Source organism: Triticum urartu, chromosome 5 (genome assembly GCF_003073215.2).
Source record: "Triticum urartu cultivar G1812 chromosome 5, Tu2.1, whole genome shotgun sequence".
NCBI classification, from domain to species: domain Eukaryota; kingdom Viridiplantae; phylum Streptophyta; class Magnoliopsida; order Poales; family Poaceae; genus Triticum; species Triticum urartu.
This window is the reverse complement of record NC_053026.1, coordinates 184,222,831-184,235,007: the sequence shown is the minus strand read 5'-3', so window position 1 is coordinate 184,235,007 and position 12,177 is coordinate 184,222,831.

The following is a 12,177-nucleotide window of genomic DNA, read 5'->3' as shown; positions in this document are numbered from 1 at the left end:
CCGCTAGGATGCGTGCTAAGAAAGATTGCTTTATAAAAGCGTATTCTTCTAGTTTTCATGATAATAAAGATGAAGATCTAAAAGTTATTGATGTGTCCCCTATTAAATCTTTGTTTTGCAATATGAATCTTGATGATGATGGGACTAAAGATGAGCCACCTTTACCTAGAAGGCATTCCAAAAATTTGGAGTTTTTAGATCTTGATGCTAAAATTGTTTAAAGTGGGATTGAAGAGGTTAAAACTTTAAATATCAATGAACCCACTATTTTGTATTTCAAGGAATTTAATTATGATAATTCCTCTTTGATAGATTGTATTTCCTTATTGCAATCTGTGCTAAACTCTCCTCATGCTTATAGTCAAAATAAAGCTTTTACTAAACATATCGTTGATGCTTTGATGCAATCTTATGAAGAAAAACTTGAGTTGGAAGTTTCTATCCCTAGAAAAATTTATGATGAGTGGGAACCTACAATAAAAATTAAAATTAAAGATCATGAGTGCTATGCTTTGTGTGATTTGGGTGCTAGTATTTCCACGATTCCAAAAACTTTGTGTGATTTGCTAGGTTTCCGTGATTTTGATGATTGTTCTTTAAACTGCACCTTGCGGATTCCACTATTAAGAAACCTATGGGAAGAATTAATGATGTTCTTATTGTTGCAAATAGGAACTATGTGCCCGTAGATTTCATTGTTCTTGATATAGATTGCAATCCTTCATGTCCTATTATTCTTGGTAGACCTTTCCTTAGAACGATTGGTGCAACTATTGATATGAAGGAAGGGAATATTAGATTCCAATTTCCATTAAGGAAAGGCATGGAACTCTTACCTAGAAAGAAAATTAAATTACCATATGAATCTATTATGAGAGCCACTTATGGATTGCCTAACAAAGATGGCAATACATAGATCTATCTTCGCTTTTATGCCTATCTAGGGAAGTTAAACGATAGCGCTTGTTGGGAGGCAACCCAATTTTATTTTTATTCCTTACTTTTTTCTCTTGTTTAGTAATAAATAATTTATCTAGCCTCTGTTTTGGTTGTATTTTTGTGTTTAATTAGTGTTTGTGCCAAGTAGAACCGTTGGGAAGACTTGGGGAAAGTCTTTTTGATCTTGTTGTAGAAAACACAAACTTTAGCGCTCACAAGAATTGATTCCATTTTTATTTGGAAGGTGCAATTTAGTTAATTATTTTTTCAGAGGATTAATAGATAAATTCCTCACGTCCATCAATTTATGTTAGAATTTTTGGTGTTCCAGAACTTGCGTTAGCTATAGATTACTACAGACTGTTCGGTTTTTGACAGATTCTGTTTTTCTTGTGTTGTTTGCTTATTTTGATGAATCTATGGCTAGTAAAAGAGTTTATAAACCATAGAGAAGTTGGAATACAGTAGGTTTAACACCAATATAAATAAAGAATGAGTTCATTACAGTCCCTTGAAGTGGTGTTTTGTTTTCTTTCGCTAACGGAGCTCACGAGATTTTCTATTTTGAGTTTTGTGATGTGAAGTTTTCAGGTTTTGGGTAAAGATTTGATGGATTATGGAACAAGGAGTGGAAAGAGACTAAGCTTGGGGATGTCCATGGTACCCCAAGGTAAAATTAAAGGACACCAAAAATCCTAAGCTTGGGGATGCCCCGGAAGGCATCCCCTCTTTCGTCTTCGTCTATCGGTAACTTTACTTGGAGCTATATTTTTATTCACCAGATGATATGTGTTTTGCTTGGAGCGTCTTGTATGATTTGAGTCTTGCTTTTTAGTTTACCACAATCATCCTTTCTGTACACACCTTTTGAGAGAGACTCACATGAATTGAAAATTATTAGAATACTCTATGTCCTTCACTTATATATTTTGAGCTATATAGTTTTTGCTCTAGTGCTTCACTTATATCTTTTAGAGCACGGTGGTGGATTTGTTTTATAGAAACTATTGTTCTCTCATGCTTCACTTATATTATTTTGAGGGTCCTTAAGAACAACATGGAAATTTGCTATCATATAAAAACTTTCATATAAGTGCATTGAATACTATGAGAAGTTTGATTCTTGATAATTGTTTTGAGATATGGAGATGGTGATAGTTGAGTAGTTGTGAATTTGAGAAATACTTGTGTTGAAGTTTGTGATTCACGTAGCATGCACGTATGGTGAACCGTTATGTGATGAAGTTGGAGCATGATTTATTTATTGATTGTCTTCCTTATGAGTGGCGGTCGGGGACGAGCGATGGTCTTTTCCTACCAATCTATCCCCTAGGAGCATGCGTGTAATACTTTGTTTCGATAACTAATAGATTTTTGCAATAAGTATGTGAGTTCTTTATGACTAATGTTGAGTCCATGGATTATACGCACTCTCACCCTTCCACCATTGCTAGCCTCTCTAGTATCGCACAACTTTCGCCGGTACCATAAACCCACCATATACCTTCCTCAAAACAGCCACCATACCTACCTATTATGGCATTTCCATAGCCATTCCGAGATATATTGCCATGCAACTTTCCACCGTTCCGTTATTATGACACGCTTCATCATTGTCATATTGCTTGCATGATCATGTAGTTGACATTTTATTTATGGCAAAGCCACCGTTCATAATTCTTCATACATGTCACTCATGCATCATTGCACATCCCGGTACACCGCCGGAGGCATTCACATAGAGTCATATTTTGTTCTAAGTATTGAGTTGTTATTCTTGAGTTGTAAGTAAATAAAGTGTGATGATCATCATTATGATGAGGACATCAATACCATTGTTACACCCACAACCCCTACTGTTACATATACTGGACCAATTACTAGAGCTCGCGCACGCCAATTAAATTACCAGGTACTTTCGTTTCTTGGTAATGATTCTAATGTTCATGAGATTATGATGCTGCCTAAATTGGATACATTTGTTTTGCTTACAAATGAAGGGCCTAGCTTGGAGAAGGATGAACATTGGAGCAAGAACACGCATGGAGTTGATGGCATGCGCAAGGGGATCAAGAACGGAGTTACAAGTGATGATTTCAGGAGACTTTGAAGCCGCCATAAGGAGTGCATGAAGCCTGACGAAATATACAAGACGCCACTTTATAATATTCGTCCATAGGCTATTCTAGGTGCTGCGTCACCTTATTAATGGGCCAGGCCCATGTAATTTCGAAATTACTTAAGTATAGGCTATTTTTAGAGTCCGTATGTGTGGGGAAACAAGAGTTAGGGTTGGTTTCGGACCCCACCCTCAAGGGCCACGAAATTCCCCCCTCTTCCGCCATATATACAGCCCTTAGGGCGTCGTTTAGACTTTGGGTTTTGTTTAGATCAAAAGTTCGCCATAGCTGCAACTTCGCGTACTTCGTTTGTGTCCAACGACCAGACCAAGACGTCACAGAACCCCACCTTGATCAATAAAGCTTTCATCTTATATTCACAATATCCCGATTGCAATCTCAGTTTCTTGCTTGTTCTTCGTTTGCTCGCAGGAAACAGACCCTCGTGGTCAGGTTGATCGTGCTCCGGCGTGGTCAATAACCCTCGGAAGTTGGTTTAGCGATTGCCAAGGTGCGACATCTCGCACGTTCGTAGTCGGATCGTCAAGGTCGACTCCCACAGAAAACGATAGCCATCATCTCATCGAAACATTGGGACACCTTAGCCTCTATCACATTATTAGAGCATTGTCCCAAGTGAGGAAAGGATGATGGAGACTATGATTCCCCCACAAGTCGGGATGAGACTCCGGACAAAAAATAAAATAAAAAGAGAAAAGAGGCCAAAAAGAAAAAGAAAAAGAAAGAAGGCCCAGATAAAAAAATGAGAGAAAAAGAGAGAAGGGGTAATGTTACTATCCTTTTTCCACACTTGTGCTTCAAAGTAGCACCATGTTCTTCATATAGAGAGTCTCCTATGATATCACTTCCATATACTAGTGGGAATTTTTCATTATAGAACTTGGCTTGTATATTCCAGTGATGGGCTTCCTCAAAATGCCCTAGGTCTTTGTGAGCAAGCAAGGTGGATGCACACCCACTTAGTTTCTTTTGTTGAGCTTTCATATACGTATAGCTCTAGTGCATCCGTTGCATGGCAATCCCTACTCACTCACATTGATTTCTATTAATGGGCATCTCCATGGCCCGTTGATACACCTAGTTGATGTGAGACTATCTTATCCTTTTTGTCTTCTCCACAACCACCATTCTATTCCACCATAGTGCTATATCCATGGCTCATGCTCATATATTGCGTGAAGATTGAAAAAGTTTGAGAACATCAAAAGTATGAAACAATTTCTTGGCTTGTCATCGGGGTTGTGCACGATTTAAATATTTTGTGTGGTGAAGATACAGCATAGCCAGACTATATGATTTTGTAGGGATATCTTTCTTTGGCCATGTTATTTTGAGAAGACATGATTGCTTAGTTAGTATGCTTGAAGTATTATTATTTTTATCTCAATATTAAACTTTTATCTTGAACATTTCGGATCTGAACATTCATGCAACAATAAAGAAAAAAATACATTGATAAATATGTTAGAAAGCATTCCACATCAGAAATTCTTCTTTTATCATTTACCTACTCGAGGACGAGCAGGAATTAAGCTTGGGGATGCTTGATACGTCTCCAACGTATCTATAATTTTTGATTGCTCCATGCTATTATATTATCTATTTTGGATGTTAATGGGCTTTATTTTACACTTCTATATCATTTTTGGGACTAACCTACTAACCGGAGGCCCAGCCCAAATTGCTGTTTTTTGCCTATTTTAGGGTTTCGAAGAAAAGGAATATCAAACGGAGTCCAAACGGAATGAAACCTTTGGGAATGTGATTTTCTCAACAAACGTGATCCAGGAGACTTGGAGTGGCCGTCAAGAAACAAGGGAGGAAGGCACGAGGCAGGGGGGCGCCTACCCCCCTAGGCGCGCCCTCCACCCTCGTGGGCCCTCCGTTGCTCCACCGACGTACTTCTTCCTCCTATATATATATATATATATATATCCACGTACCCCCAAACATCCAGGAGCACCACGAAAACCTAATTCCACCGCCACGACCTTCTGTACCCGAGAGATCCCATCTTGGGGCCTTTTCCGGAGCTCCGCTGGAGGGGGCATTGATCACGGAGGGCCTCTACATCAACTCAATGGCCTCTCCGGTGATGTCTGAGTAGTTTACTTCAGACCTACGGGTCCATAGTTATTAGCTAGATGGCTTCTTCTCTCTCTTTGGATCTCAATACAAAGTTCTCCTCGATTCTCTTGCACATCTATTCGATGTAATCTTATTTTGCGGTGTGTTTGTCGAGATCCGATGAATTGTGGGTTTATGATCCAGATTATCTATGAACCATATTTTATTCTCCTCTGAATTCTTTTATATATGATTGGTTAATCTTTGCATGTCTCTTCGAATTATCAGTTTGGTTTGGCCTACTAGATTGATCTGTCTTGCAATGGGAGAAGTGCTTAGCTTTGGGTTCAATCTTGCGGTGCTCGATCCCAGTGACAGAAAGGGAACTCACATGTATTGTATTGTTGCCATCGAGGATAAAAAGATGGGGTTTATATCATATTGCATGAGTTTATCCCTCTACATCATGCCATCTTCCTTAAAGCATTACTCTGTTCTTATGAACTTAATACTCTAGATGCATGCTGGATAGTGGTCGATGTGTGGAGTAATAGTAGAAGATGCAGAATCGTTTCGGTCTACTTGTCTCGGACGTGATGCCTATATACATGATCATACCTAGATATTCTCATAACTATGCTCAATTCTATCAATTGCTCGACAGTAATTCATTTACCCACCGTAATACTGATGCTCTTGAGAGAAGCCACTAGTGAAACCTATGGGTCCCCGGTCTATCTTCCATCATATTAATCTTCCAACACTTAGTTATTTCCTTTGCCGTTTATTTTACCTTGCATCTTTATTTCTCTTTATCATAAAAATACTAAAAAAATTATCTTATCATATATATCAGATCTCACTCTCGTAAGTGACCGTGAAGGGCTTCACAACCCCTTTATCGCGTTGGTTGTGTGGTTCTTATTTGTTTGTGTAGGTGCGTGGGACTTGAGCGTGATCTCCTACTGGATTGATACCTTGGTTCTCAAAAACTGAGGGAAATACTTACACTACTTTGCTGCATCACCCTTTCCTCTTCAAGGGAAAACCAACGCAGTGCTCAAGACGTAGCAGTACCATCGGATTCGACTTATGGACCCAACAAAATAAAAACCACCTTCATCACCCCATTCGGGTGTTTTTGCTAAGTTACCATGCCTTTTGGTCTCAAAAATGCTGGCGCCACATTCATGCGCATGATTCAGAAGTGCTTGCTCACTCAAATCAGTCGGAATGTGGAAGCATACATGGACGACATCGTGGTCAAGTCATGTAAAGGTTCCGAACTGCTGACTGACCTTGCTGAAACCATTGTCAACTTGAGGAGATATGATGTAAAGCTTAATTCGTCAAAGTGCACATTCGGAGTCCCAGGTGGAAAGTTACTCGGATTCCTCATTTCCGAATGAGGGATCGATGCAAACCCAGAGAAAGTTGGTGTAATCCTTTGAATGAAACGCCCTGTGCGTGTGCATGACGTTCAGAAGTTTACTGGTTGTTTGGCCGCTCTGAGTCGGTTCATTTCTCGTCTCGGTGAAAAGGCATTACCTCTTTACCGACTGATGTGAAGGAAATATGCCCTAGAGGCAATAGTAAAGTTATTATTTATTTCCTTATATCATGATAAATGTTTATTATTTCATGCTAGAATTGTATTAACCGAAAACTTAATATATGTGTGAATACATAGACAAACAGATTGTCACTAGTATGCCTCTACTTGACTAGCTCGTTGAATCAAAGATGGTTAAGTTTCCTAGGCATAGACATGAGTTGTCATTTGATTAACGGGATCACATCATTAGAGAATGATGTGATTGACTTGACTCATTCCGTTAGCTTAGCACGATGATCGTTTAGTTTGTTGCTACTGCTTTCTTCATGACTTATACATGTTCCTCTGACTATGAGATTATGCAACTCCCGAATACCGGAGGAACACTTTGTGTGCTACCAAATGTCACAACGTAACTGGGTGATTATAAAGGTGCTCTACCGATGTCTCCGATGGTACTTGTTGAGTTGGCATAGATCGAGATTAGGATTTGTCACTCCGATTGTCGGAGAGGTATCTCTGGGCCCTCTCGGTAATACACATCACTATAAGCCTTGCAAGCAATGTGACTAATGAGTTAGTTGCGGGATGATGCATTACGGAACGAGTAAAGAGACTTGTCGGTAACGAGATTGAACTAGGTATTAAGATACCGACGATCGAATCTCGGGCAAGTAACATACCGATGACAAAGGGAACAACGTATGTTGTTATGCGGTTTGACCGATAAAGATCTTCGTAGAATATGTAGGAACCAATATGAGCATCTCGGTTCCGCTATTGGCTATTGACCGGAGACATGTCTCGGTCATGTCTACATAGTTCTTGAACCCGTAGGGTCCACACGCTTAACGTTCGGTGATGGTTGGTATTATGAGTTTATGTGATTTGATGTACCGAAGCTTGTTCGGACTCCCGGATGAGATCACGGACATGACGAGGAGTCTCGAAATGATCGAGCCATAAAGATCGATATATTTGAAGGCTATATTCGGACATTGGAAAGGTTCTGAGTGATCCGGGTATTTTTCGGAGTACTGGGGGAGTTACGGGAATACGGGAGTACATATCGGCCTTAGTGGGCTTTAAGGGAAAAAGAGGAGAACCCACGAGGGCTGGCCGCGCGCCCCCATGGGCCTAGTCCGAATTGGACTATGGGAGGGGCTGCGCCCCCTCTTTCCTTCTCCTCCCCTTCTCCTTCCTTCCCCCTCCTAGTAGGACTAGGAAAGGAGGAATCCTACTCCTACTAGGAGGAGGATTCCTTCCGCCCCTTGGCGCGCCTAGAGAGGTCGGCCGGCCTCCCCTCCCTCCTTTATATATGTGGGGAGGGGCACCCCATGGACACACAAGTTGATCAGTTGATCTTTTAGCCGTGTGCGGTGCCCCCTCCACCATAATCTACCTCGATCATATCATAGCGGTGCTTAGGCGAAGCCCTGCGTCGGTAGCATCATCATCACCGTCATCATGCCATCGTGCTGACGGAACTCTCCCTCGAAGCTCTGTTGGATCGGAGTTCGTGGGTGATAGAGGCGAGGTGTCCTAATCTTTCGATGAGTTGATAACTATCGATTTGGTGGAGACGACTTTGACGATCCGACTACAAACGTGCACGACGTTGCGCCTTAGCAATCGCTAAACCAACTCTGAGAGGTTATTGACCATGCTGGAGCACGATCAACCTGACCACGAAGGTCTATTGCTGCAAGCAATCGAAGAACAAGCAAGAATATGATTAAGCAATCTGAATATTGCGAGTATGGATGAAGTATTGGTAAAAGTGGGGTTTCATAAGCGGTCTTGGTCTGGTCGTTGGACACAAACGAAGTACATGAAGTTGCAGCGATGGCTAACTTTTAACTAAATAAAACCCAAATCTAAACGATGCCTTAAGGGCTATATTTATAGGGAAAAGAGAGGGGATTTTGTCCACCCTTGGCAAGGTGGGACTAAAACACCTCCTAAGTCGTTTCCCCTACAATATGGACTCTAAAAATATATTACATGGGCCTGGCGCAAAATAAAGGTGGTGCAACACCAATAATAAGCTATGTACGAAATTTATGAAAGGCCATCTTGTATGTTTCATCAATCTTCTTGTATGTCATCATGGTGGCTTCAAAGTCCGGAAATCTCCACTTGAACCTTCGTTCTTGTTCTCTTCGCACGCATCTTCATCTCCGTGCTTGACCATGCTCCAATGTTAATCATTCTTGTCCGTGCTAGGCTCTTCAATTGCAAGTAACACAAATGTATCTAAGTTAGGCAGCATCATATTCTCATGAACACTAGAAACATTACCAAGTAACGAAAGTACCTGATAATTTAATTGGCGTATCTGAGCTCTAGCAACTGTTCCAAGAGGTAAAACAATAGGGGATATGGGTGTAAGTGTGGTAGCCATGTCCTCATCATCCTCCCCTTCTTGAAAACAAAGCCGTCCTCGGTGTTGCTTAATCTGAAATGTGGCTAAAAAAAGAGACAAGGTGTACACGCTGTATATGTATATGTCATCCATTTTTATAGATCTCAGTTGTGGCACATGTGACACAGTTATACAAGAGCACCCTTCAAAAGTCGTGAAATATAAAGCCAATATATTATCACAAGAAGTCAAAGGCATGAAAATATTGCAACTCGGTTTGCACATATAAGTGAAGCTCTTATTCATATCAAAAGATTGACAATGCTTATCATTAAACCATCCCAACATTGATGAACCATCACCAAGATTAGAAGTCATATCAAAATGATTAAACATTGGCATAATTATTTTCAAACGTATTTGATCCAAATCTGATTTATTCCCTGATTCACTTGATTCTTTTGCATCGATAGTTAATTCAATGGGTTCACTTAAAATTGTTTGATCACATGGCAAAGTAAAATCATCAACATAGTCCTCTAAAATAGCTGGTGTGATCAAAGTAGTGGGTAGCTCATCGCATGGTTCATTTAAATTGACAAGGAATTCATCATACTCAGGTGGAGGTGGAAGATTTGTACCTTTGTCATTACCTCTTATGAGCAATAGAGATGATGTAGGCACTCTAGGTGGCGACACATCACATGGTGGAGGTGATGTAGTGCTCTCAACAGTGGATGTTGTTTTCATAGGAGACACAGTGGTGGAAGGAACAATCGTCGCAACTCTTGGGATTTGCACCTCCCGCTTGTTTGTCTTGTGGGCAACACGTCTTGTTATCTCCTGTTCAGCTTTGCAAGCAAGACGAAACAAACGGTCCATAGGATAACATGTTTCATGAATTAGTATCTCTTGAATGTCATGGTTTAAACCTCCCCAAAATATATCCATAAAATCTTCTTCACTTTCTTTTAAAGAGGAATGCAACAAGGTAGTTTGTAAATCATCATAATATTTCGTTACGGTGTCACTGCCTTGTTTTAAATGTTGCAACTTTTTCATCATGTCACGAGTATAATAAGCGGAGACAAATGTATGTCAAATGGCAAGTTTCAAATCATCCCAAGTAGTAGGTATATAATCAGGGTGTAACCGACAATATTCACTCCACCAAACTAAAGCATAACCGGTGAAAGAACCAACCACAATCTTAACTTTTTATGTTCATCAAAATTATGGGAAGCAAATATATTATTTAGGTCGAACTCCCATTCAATATATAAAGCAGGTCTAAAATGACCATTAAATGGTGGTATAGAAACATTAACCTGATCATGTGCATTTGGATGTTTGTGCACCTCTCATGACAGTTGTGATATTTGCATAGGTGGTGGCACGTCTCCCGCGATCGACAAAACCCATGAATTGACTCTGGATCCTGTCATGATTAGTAGAAACAAGAAACAAAATCCAAAAATAATGTCCCGATGAACGACTAAGAAGTGCTGGTAAAACACTCACAGTATAGCAAATCAAAATCTTACAAGTTCTTACCATGCAACAGGAGGTGATCGGCAACCAGCGGTGTCAAATAACTTCAAGAGTTGGGTAAAGCGATTGCTAGGTGAGTGTATGTATGAATGGTGTAGAAATATGTGGAGCTGGGTTGGATTTATATGTGTGGAAAAAATGCTACAACCATGTTAATTAATGCAAGCTGAAAATTCGTTCAAAGTGGTCAAGTGCTGGTCCTAGGCTAGACCGTGCTAGAGACGCGAGCCTAAGACACAAGTGAAATTCACATGTAGACTGACGATCCAACAAAACTTATAAGCGCCCACACAATAGCACTATTATATCTCCAAATAATTTGTATCGTGGCTGCTCTCTCTTTACTTTTTTTATTCCGCCAGTCGTTCTTTTTTTCAACTGTAGAAAAAACGGATGTGAGAAGCAAACCTGCCTTCACCAAAAGAAAAAGAAAACTGCACGCAAGAGTCCTTCAAAAACTATTACTAATCGGATCAGAGATTTTTTTATCGAAACATGTATATGGCAACCGTGTGGCAGATTGCGAAACTGCCACACGCATCCAGCGCCGTCAGTTCCCTTTCGATCTCCTTCCTTTCCCGCACGACCTCCCGATTTCTTTCCTTTCCGACATGACTCCCGATCTCCTTCCTTTCCTGCACGTCCTTCCCCACCGATCTCCCCTGATTTCCTTCCTAATTTTTGTAATCGTCAATTATGGCCCCACACGCCTTCCTGATTTTTGGCAAAAATAATGCTTGGACTAGGATTTGATCTCTGGTTTGCAGGTAATCAACAAAGGGAGCTTACCACCTCACCTATGACACTCATTATTGAACAAGCTAAGAGAAATACTGTTTTGACATGTTTTTGCCTTTAATATGTTAGCACTGGAAAACTTTTTGTTTCAAGCATCGTGGTAACTTTGATCATTGGGAATAAATTGTTGAACCCGCCCCCGGTAATTTCTGTAAATAGCACGATAACATTCACGCCATTGACTTGATAATTTAGATACAAACATCGTGATAGCTTTAACCATTGGGGAAGACAAATGTGAAAAGATATCCGATAATTTATGTGTAAATAGATGGTAATATACGCAACGCACATCTGATAACTGAGGTAGAAACACCATGGTAACTTTGACCGTAGGGAATTTTTTTTGAAAAGATACTCCGGTATCTTCTGTGTAAATAGCACGGTAGTATACCTCCCTCCCCTGACATTTTTATGTGTATATAACATGAAAACATATGCATTGTGATAACTAAACACCATGATAAGTTTTTGACCCGTGGGGGAGGGGGGGGGATTTGTTGCTGAAACATACCCCTGATAAATTTTGTGTAAATAGCATGATATTTTAAGCACTACGGGCTTGATAGGTTACCTAGAATCACCATGATAACTTTTTGTTCCGGGAAAAAGTTGTTCAAAACATCCCCAATAATTTTTGTGTAAATAACATGATAATATAAGCACCGCATAACCGATAACTTGCAATATAAACATGATGGTTACTTTTTTACCAAAGGAAAATAAGTTGTTAAAAACATACACTCATCTCGCGCGTGGGC